The sequence below is a fragment of the Echiichthys vipera genome (assembly GCF_963691815.1).
Source record: "Echiichthys vipera genome assembly, chromosome: 9".
In the NCBI taxonomy this organism is placed as follows: Eukaryota; Metazoa; Chordata; class Actinopteri; order Perciformes; family Trachinidae; genus Echiichthys; species Echiichthys vipera.
The window spans coordinates 10601890-10622721 of NC_139834.1; the positions used below are offsets into that span (position 1 = coordinate 10601890).

At 39.1% G+C, this 20832-nt stretch overlaps 1 protein-coding gene across 1 annotated transcript in view; it reads right to left on the reverse strand.

Annotated features, from left to right (window-relative positions):
- The window catches only part of LOC310951568 (metabotropic glutamate receptor 4-like), a 176411-nt gene that overhangs the window by 141311 nt on the left and 14268 nt on the right, over positions 1-20832 (reverse strand). The window lies entirely within an intron of this gene.

Sequence of the window (20832 nt, forward strand, 5' to 3'; positions counted from 1 at the left end):
GCACAGCAGCTTATTAGCCTAGCTTTGCACCGAAGTCAACTTATTTAGGAGATTAGCTGCTAAAGAGCAAAACGATAATACTTGAAACAAGTACTTTCATTTTTCCACTTTGGAAGAGATGAGTATTTAAATTTATACAGGATTTGAGAAGCACCTTGCCAAGCAACAATTAAAGTGTTCCTGTAGATAAAATGATCTGAAGGAGACATTTTGAAAATGTTTTTAAACAAGGTCAACGTCATTTATACAATTTGTACCTTCATTATTACCATCATGCACCTAAAGTGACAAGAGCTTACTTGTAAACAACGGTGTAATTATCAGCCAATACTAAGGAAAACGGTTTTGCATTTTCCTATTTTTCTCCCTAGTTGTTAATGCTAAGTCACACTCTTGGTAGGAGGAGGCTGTCGGCAGAAGAGTCCTACTGACAAAACCAGCTTCCAGGACATGGTCCCTCACTGACTTCCCACTTGGGAGCGCAACCATTTCATTTCAATGGAGCTAAGCCAGTAGTATTACCTTCAGGAATTGCCATAGTGGTGTGCAGGACTGACTTAACTAAACTTCAGCCTAATGTGGTTCATATCTGGATACATTTTGAGGTAAAACCTTCAGCACTTACTGTGTGCCTGTATCGCTGACCTAAATATTTACATCTGGGCCTATTATGTGCCGGTAAAATGTTAAGTAGAAAAATTTTACTGTGAGTGTATGGGTTACCTAAGCATAACTGTCTATTTTTTAAGCAATGCCCTGCTGCAAGGTCTCACAGGTGCACACAGTCACAGCTTGAGGCTACACAGTACATTCACAGTTTTATCTGTTGGTCACTGAGCAGCCCCTCTGGAGCTGTTGCCTTCGACTTATTGCCCTTAACACCTCTGAAAGTAAAACCTTGAAAAACAATTTAAAAACTCTTTTGGCAAGCTGGAACACACCTAGAATTTTTATTGAGTTTCCAGTTAACATAACATCTTTGCAAATTGGAAACACAAAGGCTGGTTAATATCAACACCACCGTTCCATAGTTAGTGGAAATTAAAGATATCCTGGAGGTTTGACCGGTGTGTGCTCTACAAGACGACGCATATGATGATTCACATTACTCCTGACTAGCTTTCAATATCATGTTTATTGCACTGATTGACAGTTGGTGACAGAAAACATCACATTAAACAAACAATACAGGTTCGAAAATATTTAAGAAATCTATTTTGCAAATGTTTTATGGAGGAAATTCATTTGTTAGGCTTTAAGAATACACTGCAATGCATTGCATCTGACGGGAAAAACTCCACAGGGTACCTTTCACATATAGGTGGTTATATACAGAATACATGTATGCAGCACGTCAGAGATTTTACCACACGAGTCACTTTTAGAACAAATTTACACTATTTGTGAACGCTGCAAACCACTACCACAGTGTATGAATAACTGTGGTTTTGTTTCTTTTGAGTATACTGTACTGTATATGCACCACATGTCTTGTTGCTAATAAAGGTCCTGTCAGGCTCCATCTATGTTTGTCAGGGGGCTGCTTTGCTGTGCCAGTGCATAATTGTACAGGTCTCCCTTTTCAGCTCTCCAAAGCTCCTCGGGCTTGACATTAGGCATCACAGCAAGAGAACAAGGGTCACAACCACTAGACATATCATTAATCACAGAATCTGGGGTTTTTAGCCCGGGATTATCCGCCCCTTGGGGGGCTGTGCCAGCTATGGAGTCCCCCGTAGGTGCTGCAACTAGAGGGAAATGTCAGTCTGGTGGGGCCTGATAGACTCTGCCCTGGTTAAGGCAATCTGCAGAGAGGATGAATGGGCTGGAACATTGATTTAGTAGGTGGGAGGAAAAGGGAATAGGAGCAAGTCAGAAAAGCCTTCAAACTAGCAGTCTATCCCCCAGTCGAGGGAAATGTAGTGAGATAAAGTGTGGCGATGCCCATGTGGGTGCAGAAAAAAAGTCACTTTCTTGTCCTGCATGATTGCCCTCTAACCATATTTTCAGATGTATACAGCATACTGTACAGTATGTAGAAATGTTTACTGATTTAAACTCACTGAGGATCTGTGCCTTCATATGGGGGCCAGGATAATTCCAAGTGAAACAAAAGCAGGTTCCAGGATTATACACACACATTAAGAGAGAATTAAGGATTACATTTAGAGTTACTTTCATAGACCTCCTGTTCTTTTCTTAATGCACTCTTTTCAAGGTGCTACTTTTCTACCCATATTTTGTCAATTTCACCGTGTTACTTTACTTTACCACTGCAAGGTACAAAGGGAAAAATGTGCCACTGACATACACAAAGGGGTCAGGGTTTAGTGAAAAACATGGAAAAATACTGTATAATACAGAAAATAAAGTGTCATATCTTAAAAGGAGAATTTGGATATTTTGAAGTGAGGTTTAGTGAGGCACTTATCCATAGCAAGTGTATTACATACAGTAGGTGGTTGGCACACCCACAGTTTGGGATATGAGCAGCAGCAAAATGTATAGCCATCTAAAAAAAGGCCCAGTGGAAAAATAGAATTGCATCAGTTAACGTGTATGTTATATTTACAATATTTTCTTCACTTTACCTTCAGATCAGACAGATCTGTTTAAGATTATGTGGGGGAACCAGAATGATCTAAGCTCTTATCAAAGCCACCAGACTCCAGCGACAAAAACATTAATTTTACCTAAAAGAACAAGGGAGTTGCTGATCTACCGTTGCCTCGATCAGTTAGTTTGTTTGTGGTATTGGGTGACTTTTGTTTTAAATGGTTAGGAATTAAATAAAACAAACAAACAATTTTTCGTCAATGGAGTCTTGTGACTTTGACAAGAGCACACGTAACCACTTCAGCTTCCCCCACGTAAAATCAAACGGAGATGATTGATGGCAAAGTAAAGCTATAAAAATATTCTAAATATATCGTAAACTAATATTGATTTTTTTTTAGGTGGCTAAAATATGTTGTGCCGACCACTGTCTACTGTATGAGATACACTGACTATGGATAAGAACCTCATACAATCCTCTATTATGTGAATGCATGTTGCTCTGTGTTGTATCAGCCGGTACCATGTCCAGGGCGTTCCAGGTGGATTTGTTGAATGTCTGGGACAAGGAGAACAGGTGCCCAGTTTTCTGACCCCACGTCCTAAAGAGAAAAGGGTCAACTGCCCCCAAGGCTGTTGTCTTAACCTGTGTGATTAATGGTGCATTAATAAGATGGCAGGTCTTTGAGCACATCACGGCGCTCACGTTGCCTCTGCATTATTAATGCCAGCACAAAGAGCCTGTTTAATGAGGCAGAACTTGCTCAGTGGATGTTGATTAGGCATGCGGGTGTAAAGCCTCAACCTTCTGAGTGTATCTCAGTTTCACAGGATTAAATTTTTATTTTTTGGCTGATATGTATATTTTTTTCACATTTAATAACTAACTTAATAACTTTAAGATACAGGCATGCTTTGGAGAGAGACATGGGATGACGTAATAAAGGTTCTGGTCATTAGCCCAGTATGCTCCCAGCATGCCTCATTAACTTTTTTTTTTAAATCTTAATCTAAATAGTATTTGTAGAGTTACACAAATGAGAGGTACAACTAATTTTGTTATACGCTAATGCTGTGTAATCACTGTAAATAGACATCAAGGAATAGTTCATAAAAGAGAGAGCGATTTGGGGAAAGAGTTAGATGAGAAGATCATTAGACAATAGAAGCTACTGCTTGAACACAAACAAATGCAGCTGTTATAATCACTCTGTGTTTTGTGTTTACATTTGATCTGGTGTGTGAATTATGTGGATCCCCCTCTCATTAAAGTGACATTCAATTTATTCTTTGACATTCATTATGCTCCTTCTCTGTGGAGAAAGCAATATAATGAGAGGACAGGTCACATTAAAATAACAATTTAGAGCAATGGTGTTATCTGATTTTACCACTACGTTTTTGACTGGATATGACTGAGCCCATTAGACCAAAGGAGAGCTGAAATTATCGGTGTGCATAAACTATCTTTAGCGTTCATTTGTGATCATAGCTGTCTGGAAACATTTCTCAACTTTACTTCAATCTACTAACTAGATCAGTGAAAGGGAGAATATCAATATGTATTGTTTTTTAAGAGGACATCTTACATAAAAACATAAAGCCCTGACAGAATGCCTTATCTTTAAAAGTTAAATATTGGAGAAAAGTGCACATGGGCTCTTTTTAAAATGACTGGTGGGAGGTTAAGATCACTGTCCAGGGAGGTACGCTCTTAATAAATATTCATAAATTGTTCCAAGCCTAATAGAGAATTCCTGTGTGTGAATTTTGTATGTGCAGCATGCCCCTGCATTTATAGCTTTTCCCCACACTGTGCCGAATCTGCAGCAATCCATTTTCCACTGATTAAAACAAGATAGATTTTTTTTTTCCATCTGCTGTCAGTGAGTCTTTATATGATGATGTATCTGTGGCCGTATACATGGCCTACGGCAAAGCGGTTGGTTTTATCACAGCTTTCTGGCGGCACCAGACGATTGAAACAACTAGGTTATCTTAGCTGCTGTTAGGTTAGTAAAACATGATCACAGCAAGGCCAAATAACGTGTGCTGTCTCATTATCTCTGGTGCTCTGACAGGAAAGGCGTAGGAGGGAGAAGCACAGGCATTGTAATCACAGTCACTGACCAGCATATCAATTTTAGAGAGTAGGATGCAGGTCTGCAATTGTCGTTCACAAGGAAATTTCAAGGTGTTTACTTGTTATGAACATCACTGCATTGTGCTGTTATTCCTATGCACAACCAGAACAATTTTCCAGGTTTGAATTGTAATTTCTGAAATCTTAAATCCTTAGATCTTGTCTTTTTTTGTCATGCAACATAATTTAGCAGCATCTGTGCAATGATGCAACACTTTGAGTGTAGAACAATACCAAGTTTCTAGGGAGAATGTTCCAGTACAATTTGACAAATTGATTCATAAAGCAACAATTACTTAGAACGTCTGTTATTATCTATTCAAACATGCGGCAATGTTGCGACAAAGGTAGCAATTAAGAAACATTCTCCTTAAAGACCGGGCTACATCTCTGAACAACTCTAATTATTGCTGAGAATAAACCTGTGCATCTGTGATGCTCCTTATTAAAGGCCCAACTTGTAACTGCTGCAAGGGCTAAAAAGGTTTCCACATAAAAGTAATCACTTTAATTCCCTTACATAATCAGCATAATCAGAGCTCCTTTAAGCTTTTATGCAACAAGGTTGAAAAGCAATAATTTGTCATTGACATGGTAATAACACCAAGACCATACAGTAAAGCTGCAGAATGTGATGTGTTAAAGGTACCATATTGTAAAAAGTGAGATGTCTGTCTTTTTTTTTTCTTAGAAAGCAGGTTGACGCTATATAATTACTGTTAAAGTACTTTATCAAAACGCTCAATCCACAGAGAAAAATGTACAGCCTATATTCAGTAACTGTGTCTCTAAATGAGCCATCAGGACTTCTGTATGGTTGTGACATCACAACCGTACAGGTTGAAAGTGGAGCTACATTCATTCCCAGGCTCATCTCTAAACAGATTCTGCATAGGAATGTTGAATCTGTAGTAGGAATAGATTTGGGTAGCAGAAGTGTATAAACAGTCTGTGTGGAGAGCATTGGCTATCATGCAATCAGAGAACGTAAAGGCTACTATGAGATGTCGGTTTAGCTTTTCATTAGCTTTTTGTTATCATTTATCTGCATTCATATCCAGATAACTGTTTAAAGAGACACAGTCTCCCAACACCAACTCCATTCTTGCATTTCAAGTTGCTAATTGGACCACCACTCAGAAGAGGAAGTCTTGACTGATACCCAGTATCAGCTGGCTACACTGGAAAGCCTGAAATACTAAGTTGTTGCCCCTAGAGACTTAATTGTTGTCAGACAGATAGCTGGTGGGTTCCAAAATTGTTCTTCGGTGCAGAGAAGATGAGAGTACAGATGCAGAAGACCCAGAAACAGATTGGGCGTTTTCCAAAAGAGGGCTTAGAGGGTCTGTACTATTCAGAACATTAATATAGCAGCAAACAAATATTTGCTAAGAGAGAATGGAGTGATGGTGTTCTGTCTGTGTGTTGTATTTTGACTTTCTCCGTTTGTTTGTTTTGATAGCCCGTTTTGCCACACGTACATGTTAATGCCTTGTCCGTCAGTATCAGACGCTAGGAGCCACAATAAGGCACCTTTAAAGATACAGGAGCTTAAACGTAACAGAGGGTGAAATCCAAAAGTGTGAAAAACCTCTCAGTTCTCTGTGTCCTCTAGGAGTAGTTTGCACAACAGAGCAGTTTCTCATTGACCCCCATGTTAAATAGGTCGTTTTCACAGGATAATTAAAACTATTTATATAAGTCCTGGTACAAAAATTCTAGTTTGTATGTTTAGGTCATATCTCCATGACAACACTGAGGGAGGTGATTCTTTTGTACCAGGCTAGTTTTTTTTCATTTTTATTGGAGGTTAAAGTTTAGGAATAATTAGGGGCGCGGCATTTTGAGTGACAGCTAGCCTCTGGACCTCACTTCTCCTCAAAGGTATACGTCAGCCAGAGGGACATATCTCACTCCCCCAACGTCTCATCATTGCCCTTTTTTTGGTAGGAGGAAATGAAGCCGAGTCAAAGTCTGACAAGATGGCGACTCCCAGAGGCAAGTGTGATTGGATCAAGTTGAGAGCACGGACATCGACAGAGAGGCTACGTTCATTTTTTATACAGTCTTTGGCGAATACAGGTTAATTCAGAGAGACAAAAATAATTTTTGAGCATTAAAGCATGTAATTGTGTTCTTGTAGAAAACCGAAATACAAGTATGAACCTGAAAATCAGCATAATATGTTATATAGTCATAATATGTTACAAAGTTAAATTCATAGACAACCCAGAGTACATTTACTTGCTCATTGCAAAAATGTCACTCCCTGCATTGTTCTTTGGCACTTTATTAATAGTCTACTGATGGTGCTGAAAGTCTGAGACAGGCACTAAGAGAAAACGCTCTAAGCTCCGTTGTTCATCTCTTTGAAGTGAGGTTGCTTAGTAATTCTCAGCTTTTAATGGTTTCTCTAGTCCTAAAGCATATGGGCCGCAGTAATTTTTTCCTCTTTTGTCACTTTCCACTGGACACTGGAATCTCACCATCAGTCTCAGTGACTGCAGCAGATGGATCTACCATCCTGTGGCAGACACAAACAAACACAAACACTAAATGCTTGCTCAGTCAACCAGCACACCAGATAGAAATGCAGCTATAAGAAAACTGTGCGTATGTGTCAGTCTGTGCATGTGTTGGCTCTCTCCCTCTCAGGTGATGCAATAAATCTAGACACACAGTCCACAATCTTATATAAAAATGATTACACACATTATTCCTAACCCCATGATATCCATGAATTATGGACTAGGAGTTATTCCTTCAGTTGGAAGTATGCGATGGGTGTCTTTTCTTGGAGCTTTTTGGGAGATAAATAATGTGGGAATACAACCTGTCACACGTTAAATGGCAGAATGTGAACATAAATCTGCTTCTGAGCGATGGGAGGATGACCTGAAAAACTGTCCTCGGATAGCTATTAACAAACTAAGTTAGTAAATGTTCAGGGACAAGTTGCTGCGCTGGCAGCTGCGGCAACAGTCGAGCTGAGCTTAATTTGCAGCTTTCACAACAGAACTTAAAAGGGTTTGTTTGAGTCCAAATGAAAAAACGTTTCAAAGAATCAAAAAAACATTCTGAAAATGTCTGTGCAGCATTATCCAGGTGTCTCATGACAACCCAAATGCAAGTAGGGTATTTTCGGACTATCCCCCTCTCCTTTGTGTCATGCGATAGAAGACTTTTTCTGGGACAATAGAGAGCCCATAGGGAGGTGATTATATACAATTTCTGTTATTTTTGGGTGAACTTTTCCTTTAAGAGTTTGTGGTGGAACTGTCAGCATAGACAGATTTTATGATTTAAGGGCGAGTTCCACAAAAATGGTGGCAGTGTCACATTTTAATTGCTCTTGTTAACAAAATGCAGATATGTGCTTTATTTGCAGATAGACAGTTTGATTGCTCATGCAATGCAAATATTTCAGGCAGTGTTTAGCACAATGGTCTTGACATTCAGTGTGTGAATGTCTGTGAGAGCAACGTATTCTCATGAACGGGTTTGTATGATATATTTCAGAAAAGTTATTAATTCATATGATATCTTACCAAATATAATGAGAAGGGATTTGTATGATATCTGACGTAATATGACATTCTGTTTAATGCCTCGAAGCGGTGACTGGAAGTGGACCACAATGGTTACGTTTAGGCAACAAAAGGTGACAGTTAGGGTTAGGCATCAAAACAACTTAGTTAGGATTAGAAAAAAATATGATGGTTTGGCTTAGTACTGTCGGGACACAAACACCAGTCCCCCGGGTAAAAGTTGTGTGTTCTGGGACCCATCGACTACTCAGAACTTCCTCCCTGCACAGTTAAGGGGTCTTATACAACGGATTACACACCAATAACAGTGCATTACTTGGTATATGGACAAATATTCATTAATTCCATGTTTAATTTCAGATATCTGTCTGAATATCTGGTTATGCAAGTTTTTCTTTACACTCCTAGCGTATTTACATCTCAGTGGGAAGATCGTGTGAGTAAAACAGCGTTAATGTAATGTACTATAATGCCTTTAAGGTAGGATACAGCATATTGGATCAAAGTTTCCACCAAATGTCATATATTATATTCCACCTTCAGGGTTCTCACATTGACTTGAAATTACAGAAGTAAAATCCTCCATATATGTTGGAAATATGTGCGAACATGGATGTTGTTTGTGCCTGTCTCTGAAGAAACCTTGGCAGTTTTGGCAATAGCTGATTGACATGCAGTCAGTTCATTAAATAAGGTCTTTGGTCATTTAATTGGCACACATTGCAAAGACACAAGCACCTGTAAATAACATCATTTAACTTATTTATAAGTGAATGCCGAAAAAGAGCTGAATAAATATAAGTAAAGTGACACTGTGCAGCATGTATTGTAGCTATCCATATGGGAACTGCATCTTGCCTGTTCTTGTGTTTTAGAAAATTACACAATTTCAATGCTCGGTTATGCCCAAAGGGATTGGAAATACGATTTAAACCATGGAACATACATTCAGCATCTGCTCCCCCTCCACAGAGACCTCAACCTCTCACCGATACTTTAATGTTTTATCAGATATCTGCCTTAACATGTACTGGAAGAAACCACAAGCACACAGGGATTTTATGGAGGACCCGTTTTAAATGCTGCAGAAGCCCCGTGAGCCTAGCATGGCATTCTATATAACATGGAGAACATTATTAGTATTAGCATACTGACGTTTGACAGTAGAAGTGAGAAGAGCAGAGAGCTAATGCGCTCACAGCGACATTTCCCCGTGGACCTGTCAGCTGAACTCTCACAACCCCGTTAGCTTTTCTCATCTCCAAGAGTGCTGTTGGAGTGAGGGTCAGGTCACTTTTTCCTTATCTGTCACAGAGACACAAGAGGATGGGAATTGGCAAACTAGAAAAGTGTTTTCTGTTCTTTTGCAATATGTTGTTGTGGATCTTCTGTGCTGTTTTGATAGACAACTTTCAAATGACTTGCGCCATATGTAAGAGGCACAGAGAAATGCTGCTTTCTATGCATACAAACTGTCTGAACAACAACAACAACAACAACATAGAAACATAATTTGATCAAGTTACTCTTTCAAAAATTTCTCTGTTGTCAACAAAGTGGAAATATTTTTTTTACCTTTACCAAGCTTCAGTGAGGCTAGAAGCTTTGACCCAGAAAATGAAACATCCACACACCTTTGAAAGCACTATCGTTGTCTTTGGGGGACATCACAGTTTCCAAGAGGGGGGTCAAATCATATGCTCTGGAAGGCCAGGAGTGTGCTGGTATCATTTTAACCACCACAAAACCAGATCTTCGCTCCCAAAGCTTTCAAGGGATGTATTAGTTGTGGTAGTGGAGACATTTTAAAAGAAGAAAATAACATTTGAGTCACATTTTAAGTCCTGGTAAATATTAAAGGGTTGTATAACGTTCTGATCAGTTATAGGTTCTTAGTCAGTGTTACCTTCAGACGTTGAAATTTAGCACACCGCCGGTTTGGAGAAGCAGGCAGGCCTCCCGACATGGAAACTAAGCAATTAAGCAATGGGGACAGCACTTCTACGTGTTTTAGCCACCTTAAAAAAAAATCAATTTTAGTGTGTATGCTTTATTTTTGCCGCTTCACCTTGTCGCACACAGCACTCTGCTTTTGTTTCTATGGAAGTTTCCTTTCCGTTTAATAATCGTTTCATCTTGTCTTCACAGTGAACAGCATTCTGTTGTTTCTGTTATAATAACTCGTTTTTGTTTTCTTGTCTTTGTTTATTCCATTAACAGCAGAAGGTCTGACTCAAAAAACTGCTTTGTGGAGTAATACGCTGCACGCGCTGTTGAGAAAATGTAGTGCCAAAGGTAAGGGCTGTCTGATGGCAAGGTAAAGTGGTAGAAATATTCTATATTCTAAATACAGTGTGCACTTAAACTAATATTTATTTTTTTAGATGGGCATTTTTTAAGGTGACTAAAGTATGTTTTGCTGCAGCTGCTGCCCCCGTCCACAGCAGCTTGTCAAACAGGCAGCGTGCTAACCGACCTCTACTGTAGCTAATACATGTACCTCACACAACCACATTTCGCTTAACTGTCCCTTTAAAGTGTTATAAAAGTAATAGAAAAGCCCTTAAATCTGCTTACATGGTGCAAAATGTTTAAGAGTGAGAATGAGGATTTTTATTGATCTTTGGCTCTTCTTAAAGAAGAACGGAAACTGGCTAGATAAAGTAAATAAGCTCCAAACCTCTGAGTAACAGGAGAGATTAGATTGTACATAGGTGATATTTGTGGTGGACCTTCATCTCATTAGGGATGTGTTTGTATTTCTCACTCAATAAATCGATGCTATTACACCATTAATACTGATCCACAGCTTCAGTGTTTTTAATCACCATGAGATGTGCACACCTTCTGAGCCAAACAAGCAGCATTAATCGATAACAGAGTTCTCTAATGTTGTTAGAATCTGTGATGAGATTCCCGTCTGCATCATCAGACTATGGACATCAGTGAAAATGTCCATGTACAGTGACTTGCCGCTATACTTGAAGTGAGAAATCATACGGTCAATATTGTGGCTCATTTTCATCACCTCAACCTGATATCAAAGTGATAGGAGTGTAATAATACATGTATCTTATCCACACAAATATAGGCAAGTAGAAATAGTTTGGAGAGGAGTCACCAGCCCCTTCTTTTCACCTTTACTAATGATTTGTTTTAGGATTATTTAATGATTGACTAAAGGTTTATATGTGATTTACAACACACTTGTGAAATGTTACCAAAGCACTTAATCATTTATAAATGTTTTGTTGATGATTAGATCATTATTAATTTAAGGCTTAAAATTGACTTATGATTGATCGTTACTATAAAATGTTACAGATATTTCTGCCAGATGTATAGTGTGGGGATAAAGTCTGCCATCAGAATATCTGCACTTATTTTTAATGATTTGATTGGTTTAAAGAAATACAAAGATATGTTAACTCATATCACCGTCCGCTTTGAGCTGTGGATGTATGATTCTGCGGCCAAGCGCAGCCAAACTAATGTTGCGGAACGTTTAACTTTAACCAGAGAATATCCGCAGCCAGTCACTAATGGGGTGTGACTCCTGTGACACGTTGACCTTCTTTAAACACACGAACACCCCTACAAATGTTGGCTTGCAGCACTTCTCCCCTGTTTGGTGTGTTTTGGGCGTTACACTTGTCATTTCAAGTGTTTCTTTTCCAGATAAAATGCAGAAGCCACTTTCGGTTACAATTAGCCACAGAGAGTATACATTTCTGTAAGCCTGATCACAATCTTTCAGGGATGCATGAAAATCAGGGTCAGCCCTACTTCAGTCCAGATGGTCCTGAAGCTGTTTGGTAACTGCCCAAAAAAAAACCTGAAGAGAAACTTGTGTGTCTAAGCAGTTAAGCTTGCTAATAATAACTACCCACAAACTAACACAAATCTCATTTATGGACTACAAGCAGGACAATTCATTCATTTGTACAGCTCTCATTCAAGCTGCTCCCTCACCCTCAGATGATTCAGTGGTAGAACTGATCAGGGATCAGATAAAAGCTTCAAATGCTAGGTGCACTTTTCATGTAACTAAATATGTTGAAATAGCTAGAGATGCTTTTCCCTGTCACTTAGTGAGACAAAGAGGAGTGGTGGTTATTTTCGGTTTAATTTCAGAGTTAATTCTGCTGCCATCATCACAGACGACAGACATTTTTGATGCTATCCAATCAGCCCAAAACACATAAAGTGGATTGTCAATGTGGTATTTGATGAGAAGCATATATTGTATATTATTATTGTTCATTGAGAGTTAGTGTCTCCCCACACACCTGGGCATGATTATTTTGTATAAAGGAGGATAGTCTGGTCGTGCTTGTTCTCTCTTGGCTGCATGGAAGCAAACATACACAGGGTTTGTTTGTGGATGTTCTCTTGGTTGATTCTTTTAGATTTAACAGATTTTTAATATAACGTTCACATACTGTATGTTTTTCTTTTTCATACCTGTCTACCAACATGATTACCAATTATTTGCTTGGTGCTCAGGTCAGCATGACACTTTGATGAGATTTGGGAGATACACAGAGATGCTGAGAGGCATCTTCAGAGAGCCATACTCCTAGCTTAGGAAGCAAAATAGAAACCTGAGGTCATATTACATTTTCATGTGCTTATGGAGCCCCATCATCGCGTTTCATAAGTTATGGATGAAGAAACTCACTGAGATAAAAGTATTTTCATTGCTCAGAGTCACTCAGAGAACTTTCCTAAATCACCTCTTAGATGGATATTTTCTCTGACAGAATTTTATGAATGTTTGTGAATACAAAACCAAATGACTTGACTAATTCCTTTCTCCTCTCCTTGTCATCTTTTCCTCCTCTCAGTGAAATCACCAGGTATAATCTGAAAGCTCATTGCCCTTCATGGCACATAATTCGACATGCCTGGATTACACTCTCTCCTGTTGCTAGCTATGGGAATGTGCGTGTGCTCAAATACCTTACAGTTCAAAGCAAAGTATGGTGGGAAGAAGATCCCGTGGGAACTGCCTTGGAAATCCTGTAACACCACTGCTTTGCATTTTGAACATCACACTATGCATTCTCATGGCATAGCGTGCCTCAAAGTGTGCGCTGCTGAGGAGCTCTGTTGCTTTAATATTTGATATTTCCTATGGGGTGCACTGTGTGACGATCAAAGATCGAGACAACCTTGAAATGCCTCTCTCAATTTTCACAGAGGGTATCAATGAGAGAAAGTAGGCTAAAGTGTGTGTGTGGGGGGGGGGGGTGAGTTTGGTTAAAGTAGGAGGAGGATTCACAACCTCAGACTCCATATTGACAACTAATTAAAGCTCTTCAGCTTTTATGTATTACTTTTAAGTTCTATTACAGTACAAGAGGTTAGGCAGCATGTTGTGTTTTTGCTTTGGACCCAACTTAAAAGACTTGTCTGTCGTTCTTCCTTATTAAAGCAAAAGCACACTTCCCAGACATGCTTTAGATCCTGGCACCATTAACTCAAGGGTCCAATTTTCAAATGTGGGTTAATTTGCACATATTGACATAATTTGAACCACTTCATCGTAGCTTCAGAATAGAGCTCCATAACGCTGCAATGTGTACAGCCAAATCAGTGCAAAACCTGTAAATAGCAATTACATACAATAGCTCTGGATACAGGACCGACAAAAACACTACAGCCTTATTTCTAGTATCTCAATAAGAGATAACATATTTAGGACTATATGTATTTGTCTCATAGTGAACAAGGTCCTCTGATCTTGTTTTTGCCAACTTATCAAATGCAGACATATATACGTGCACATATTTTAGATCAGAACTAGTAATGTTGGTAAATATGCAGATGTTTCTTCTTCCCTAGCAAAAGTTATAGGAGGAGGCATATTCTTTCAGGCAGTATTTTCTGACATTTTTAGTCTGCTAAAAAAGGTATCCCCTCTCTAAAATGCACAGATGATGTCCTACTATCAAGTGTTTCATTTTGCACATATTTCAGATCAATACCAAATAACGTTGGTTAGTATGGAGAAGTTTCTTCTTTCCTAGCAAAAGTTATGTGAGGACACAGATTTTTTCAGACTTCCGCCAGCTCCCCCTGATGCACGCCAGGTGCGAGGGCCTGTTCACCGCTGCTTGCAGCTTAAATTTTAGCTTATGTTATAGATGGACGCTGAGTAAGTTCAGTAACGTATGCAACATACTAAAGTCGTGTACATAAGTTATGTAACAAACATACTTATTTTACCCCAAACCGAGATCCTCTCCTAAACCTAACCAAGTAGTTTTGTTATCTAAAGCTAGCCCTACTCTGCATGTTGAAAAGCCTAGACGCCAAAGTGTCCTGACAAAGCAGCTGCATGTGACAAAGTGGTAGTGAGAATGTGTTGCCTCTCACAATGAATACTCAAATACATTTTCTCATCAGTTTCATCATTTTTAGACGATTCTGACACGTTCTGATCGTTTAATAAAGTCTGACAGTGCACAAACATATACTTGCTAGACGAGTTCTTATTTGCTCACCATTATGCAGGATATTTATTTATTAGTCCATCTAGTTGGCATGAATGAAAATTGAAAGATATACTCCATTAGGACTTAAATTCTATGAGGGTAAATATATTTTTATCGATTGATCTGACATGAGAAGAATCCCCCTAACTATATAAAAGCAGCTCAGAGCGTTTCTAAGTTGATTAAACTGATTTCATTTTTCTTCGATCATATGACATGATAAACTTTGGTGTGATATTAAATCCGGTGAACCAGACATGCATTTAATCTTGTGCTACTGCAGCCTTTACATTAATCTGACAGCATTCAGTTCACACTTGTGTGTGGAAGTATTACATAGATGTTACAAGAAAGATCGCTATTATGGTTTTTATATGAAAGTGGCTCATATGCTTAGTCAGACATGACGCCGGCGTGTATGAATATGTTATGTATTATATAATGAGATGCATGTCAGTTAGGGGCTTTGTCATCACTCAAACCAAATTCTGTAAAACAGAAATATATGACTATCAGGTACTTAGTGAGAAGTTGGACCAACATTTTGCTTCAGAGCCGCTTCAGTCCTCTGAATGCTGCTGTACTGCTGTAGAACTGTGTCTGGTTCCTTCGAGAAAAGAAAGCCTCCAGCTGTTTGTGGGTGAAGGAGGGTTCCGGCTTGCAACATCTCATAAAGGTTTCATGTGTTTGTGAAGTTCATGGTAGCAGCTTAACTTCCTCCTAAAGTCATTGCTGTAAGGTGGGGGAAGTTAGGACAAGTTAGGAGAAATACATTTTCTACAGCAAGAAAGAGAAAAGCGAGGATGAGAATATGTCACCCAATTTATCACAAAGAAAGGTGAGTGAGGTCCAGGAATGGTGGAAATTAAAATGCTAGCTTAGTCTTTGTCAACATTTCACCTCTTTCACATATTTAACTTCAAGTTTTTTGTAATCTTACGTTACACAATGTCGCTGTCTGGTGGAAACCATGTATCTCTATATTTTGTTATTTTTCTTTTTCTTCATAAATCAGTGCTATTGGTCACTCTTTACGTCTGTCTGTGGGTTATATAAAGTTTTAACCAATGAAATATAATAAAAAGAGCTTGTGACTAAATCTTGTAAAACCATTGGTTTCCGCTCGACACTAACAATATGTAGTAGAATATTTAGCGGACATATGAAAAGATAGGTGAACCTCATTTATTCATAGTGTCTGGTGCCTGCTCAGCAGCACTTTCTCCCTTGTGATGGGCCAATGTGCCAGGCCAAATCCCAAATGAAGGTGGAGGTGAGCACTGAGCAGTAATGTGTTGAATAACTTGTCAGTTTGTCATAAGGCTTTTAACAGGGTTTTTTGGCAGGTGGGTCTGCTATTAGGAGCCTTTCACTGATTATGGCTGTGGATATAGGTTCTGTGGGACTTTACTTTTTAAATGAAGGTACATAAGGTTTTTGAATACAAGAGAGTTGCATGCTTTAAAACTGCGAAAGGGTGGATTTGGTTCTGGAGGTGTGGTAACAACAATTTATTATTAGGACTTGGTGGGGGGCCTGATGTGATATCTTGTCATGGGGCCGAAATGGCGGCACCCCTGCCTGTTTGGCTAGGCACTGCTGAATTTGTTTTGCAATGTGTATGGTGACGCCATCTTATATTATTGGATATTATGAGGGAAGAGTGTGTCCAACATCTATCCCCCTTAATGTTTAAAAAAAAAAAGTTGTGCTGTAATCCTAAACAGTGAATCTGACTAAATGGCTGACTGGACCATAACAGGTCCAGCACCATTTTGAACATTTAAAATTAGAGACCATCTTGCCATGGGATCACATCAACTGCAACGCAAAATAGAGCCAGGGGCATGAAGTGGTAGGATGATGGCTCCTTACCTACTTCCGCTGCCCTTGCTCGGACCACAACCATCTCTGAACTCAGCCTTCATTTTTATATCACAAAATTTTACTAATTTGGTAGCTGTCCTTGAAGTTCTTATTTCTTTATCTTCACGACAATTTTTCATCTGTTGTCCCACTGAAGTGTTAAATGAATTTATGGCATTAGTGGCATAAAATGGATATTCTGAGCTTAAACCCTATATGAGTATAATTGTATTAGACTTAAGCTGTGTTTGAAAAGACTTACATTTTCATAAATAAAAAAGGTAAAAGGTAAGATGTGCAGTCTATGCAGTAGTCCAAGCTCACTGAGTAGAATAACAGCAAGAGTATTTTCTTTTTTTTTTGCCAGATTATTTTCAAACTCTTGCTTAATTACCTCAAAGTTACAGAATTAGAGAGAGAGAAAGAGCGAGGGAGAGAGAGAGAGAGAGAGAGAGAGAGAGAGAGAGAGAGCAAGAGAGAGTGATATCCTTCTCTTTTTTTCTTTTGACTTTTAACCAGGACGGCAAATAGCTCTTTCTCGGTGGCACCTCTAAAAAAGCAAGGCTCAATCCATTAAACTGGCAGTTGGGTGAACTCTGTCCAGCCCTCAGAGCTTCAGAGCTTCAAAGTAAAAGATATATCCTGATGCTCCCTCGAGGCTCTGATCTCACTCCTGAATTGGAGAGCTGCTGCTTATCCAATAAGACTTTGAGCAAGTTGAAGATGCAGGGTGTCCCAAACACAAATAATATGCGTACAGGACCCTCAGTTAGGTAATGCAGGGGATAACCAGATTAAAATGTTAAACAGTAAAGACTTAACCAAGCGCCACTCCACAGAGAAACTCTGTTATTACATGATAACCGCACAATCAGTCCCCGACAGGCAGAATCACTTTGTTGGTGTCAGAGCTCTCATTTGCAGCACAGATTGGTGTAACGAGTGTGAGAACAGGAGACAGAACATAATGTTTTTCACATTTTTTTTTTTTAAATGCAACATCAGGAGTCTTCCTAAAACTAAACATGACATGATACCCCACAGAGTGCTTGTGGTTGAGGGTTTAACTGCCCTGCCATTTTTAATCACTGTAGGCGGCGGGGTGGAGACAGGCGACAGACAAGCTCTGGCTCACATTGCCCTGTCACCGCTCCCAGCCAACTATTCAAGATGACAAGTGTCACTGTGCCATGCTGATATGTTTTCCAGAAACCACAGCCTGACCGCCTACAGGAATATACTGAACCTCTGTCATTTCTGCAGGCGCTTTATTGTAAAGGTCAGTCGAGGAGCAGAATAGACAAGCACTTCATATCCACCCCAAAGTACATCTTATACCTGTGGTGTGGTGTATCGTAGTTCTTTATCCAAATAAAAGTCCTGTAACTACAGGATTTCTTGCTGTGTTCACTCTTGATCATTCAATCTCATAGAAAGCTTTTGGGATTTAGAGAGCAGACATTTACACTATCTGCCTCTTCCTTATAACCCTAGGTTCTCTTTCTTGGCACTTACTCAGAGAAGAGAACAGGGTCCCTTGTGTTTGCACAACCCCTGTCGACAAGCCTCATTACATAACCACCGGCAGAAACTGAAATATGCAGCAAATCTGCAATAGCAAAGATATGAGATAGCCTTTGATATGCCAGGCATGACGTATAATATTTTAAAATGATTACATCCAGTGAGATATGGTTTAAAACTGCAAGATGTGCTTTAACTGTCATGTGGCATTCTTTTAGATGTGACATTTATGCCGCAGCCTTGGTTTTGTTTTTGCTGCTTTCCGCTTGGATGTTTCATTTAATGCTCAACATCAACTTGCAAATGAAAATCAGCCTAAGGATAAATTTAGTACATTTACATCACATTGATGTTAACCCTTAAATGGGCAAGAACACAAAGTTAATTAATAAAAAGGAGTTTACAAATCTTTAGTGTAAATAACCCAAATGCATGATTATTTCCCAACATATATCAGGCTGTAATTAATACAAAAATTACAATTACTCAGAAAATAACAGTGCAGTAGAAAACTATGGAGACAGATTTGACACAATCTTTGCTAGACTGAGGATTTGCTGTCCCTTTAGGGCATAACTGGAACTTTTAAACATTCCCAGAATGCACCAAGCTTACTCTCATTGGCAGTAAAGTAACTCTGAGCATTTTGTCCAGAGATAATGCCTCAGTTTGCATTTCCATAATATTTCCATATTATGAAAGACATCTGTGTCCAGTGAAGCATATATATATATATATATATATATATATATATATATATATATATATATATATATATATATATATATATGTTAATATGTTTATTCTTTAAGATCGCTGATTCGCTCATTTAGCTGTCAATCAAAGAAGGATTCCGCCTCAGACAGCTCATCCAATCATCATGCAGAAGCCGAGTGTCCGGGCCAGCCTACTGCCCCATAGACCCCCAGGGACGCTGAGCGTCCAATGGCTGGGAAAAAAGCCCAGCATTTATCCAATGAGCGTCTAGTTTGGCTGCAGTGGAACAACCCGCTCTACTCTTCCCCATTGAAGTCAGTAGAAGCTGAGCGTCCAACTGTGTAAAGCGCTGTGGGGATGAATGAGAAGGAAGTTGCAGCGGTTACCTGTGATAAGTAGCTGATTCTGAACCAAGGATGAGGGCTTTCTAACGCGTATTTAGTCAATGAAATGTACACACAGCAGTACATATTTCACCACTTTTTGGTGACATTTTAGGGAAAGATGAGCTTCCCCTGCAGTCTTAGAGCAATCGCCACTGATCATATACAGTATATATATATATATATATATATATATATATATATATATATATACCGTATATATTGTGTTTGCATATATTGCGTTTGCTCCAGCCTCATTATTTGAATCATTAGTGGCTCTAAGGATGATGATGAGGGGGCTGCTGCTGTTGCAAATAATTGACTATACAACTCAAAGTAGTTAAGAACATCAACAAAAACCTCGATATTAATATTTACAAAACAAAACCTCTTGTTATTATGCTGCTATAAGAATATCAACACCGGAATAGTGACGTTTTCACTGCGAGAAGAAAACAGAACAGAACAAAGTTGTCTGTTTCCACTTCAAGTAACATTGCCAACAAGGGTATACACAGAATTGCTTCAACAATTGGTGCAGAAACAGCATACAGACAACAATCTGTGCTTTGATTTCAACAATTAGCAACCCCTTTCATTGAGAGCAAGATGAAAATATTGGCTCCTTGTTTGTTAATTAGCGCAGTTGCTTCAAAATCCCAGGGCTAAATCAAGTTAATTATCAGCCAGCACCCCATGAAGGAGAAGAATGACAAAAGGACACGGACGCACGGCCTGTAACCTTGGCAGTGGATGAAGCTACAGCCAAGTGTGGATCAACAGGTGGGTGAATTGTTTTGGTAGAACCAAAGGGCCATGAACTGTTAGACAAACACCCACAGATAATGTTTTTTTCACCAACATCGTGCATGTAAACTCATCATGCTGTCTGCACGATGGAAAGCACTATTGTGGCTTAGAACCATTTCTTGAGTACTTAAACTCTTACTCTAAAAAGGTCAGGCAAAAATAATGATCCTTTCTCTTTGCAGGGAGACGTGTGTTGTAGATGAGTAACAGGAAATAACAGTCTTTATAGTACACCCGGTGATAATGGCATCTGACTAATTCAAATACCGCATGCGAGTGTCTGTGAAGCTCTGAAATGAACAGAACAAGGAGCTTTTACCTGCACTGTTGATGGCACATATTAATAATAGTAATGTGACAAGGACAAGAGGGTGAAACAGGAAACGGATAAGAAAAACATAACAGTGAGGATTTTCATTCAGATGGAAAATGACCTTTAAATTGAGTATCTTACACAAAAACACATATTTTGAACTCTTCAGTTCCATTATAACTGTAATTTATCATCTAACAGTGTTGGTGAGTTATGGTTATGGTCCTCCCAGGGCTCGCTCTGCTGCTGTTATCTGTCAAAGCACAGTAAGCATTATTACCCTTGCAGATGAGACAAAAAAATGATGACCCAAATGTGAGAAAGAACTTTGACAGAAAGGAATAAAGCAAGGTAAGGAAAGTAATTGAAAAGGTGAGGTGCCTTCCCCTCTCAGGAACGTATAGAGGAAGTTTCAGTCTGTCAAGATATAATCTTCTACATTGAGGCGCATTTGGCGATCATAGTGCCCTGT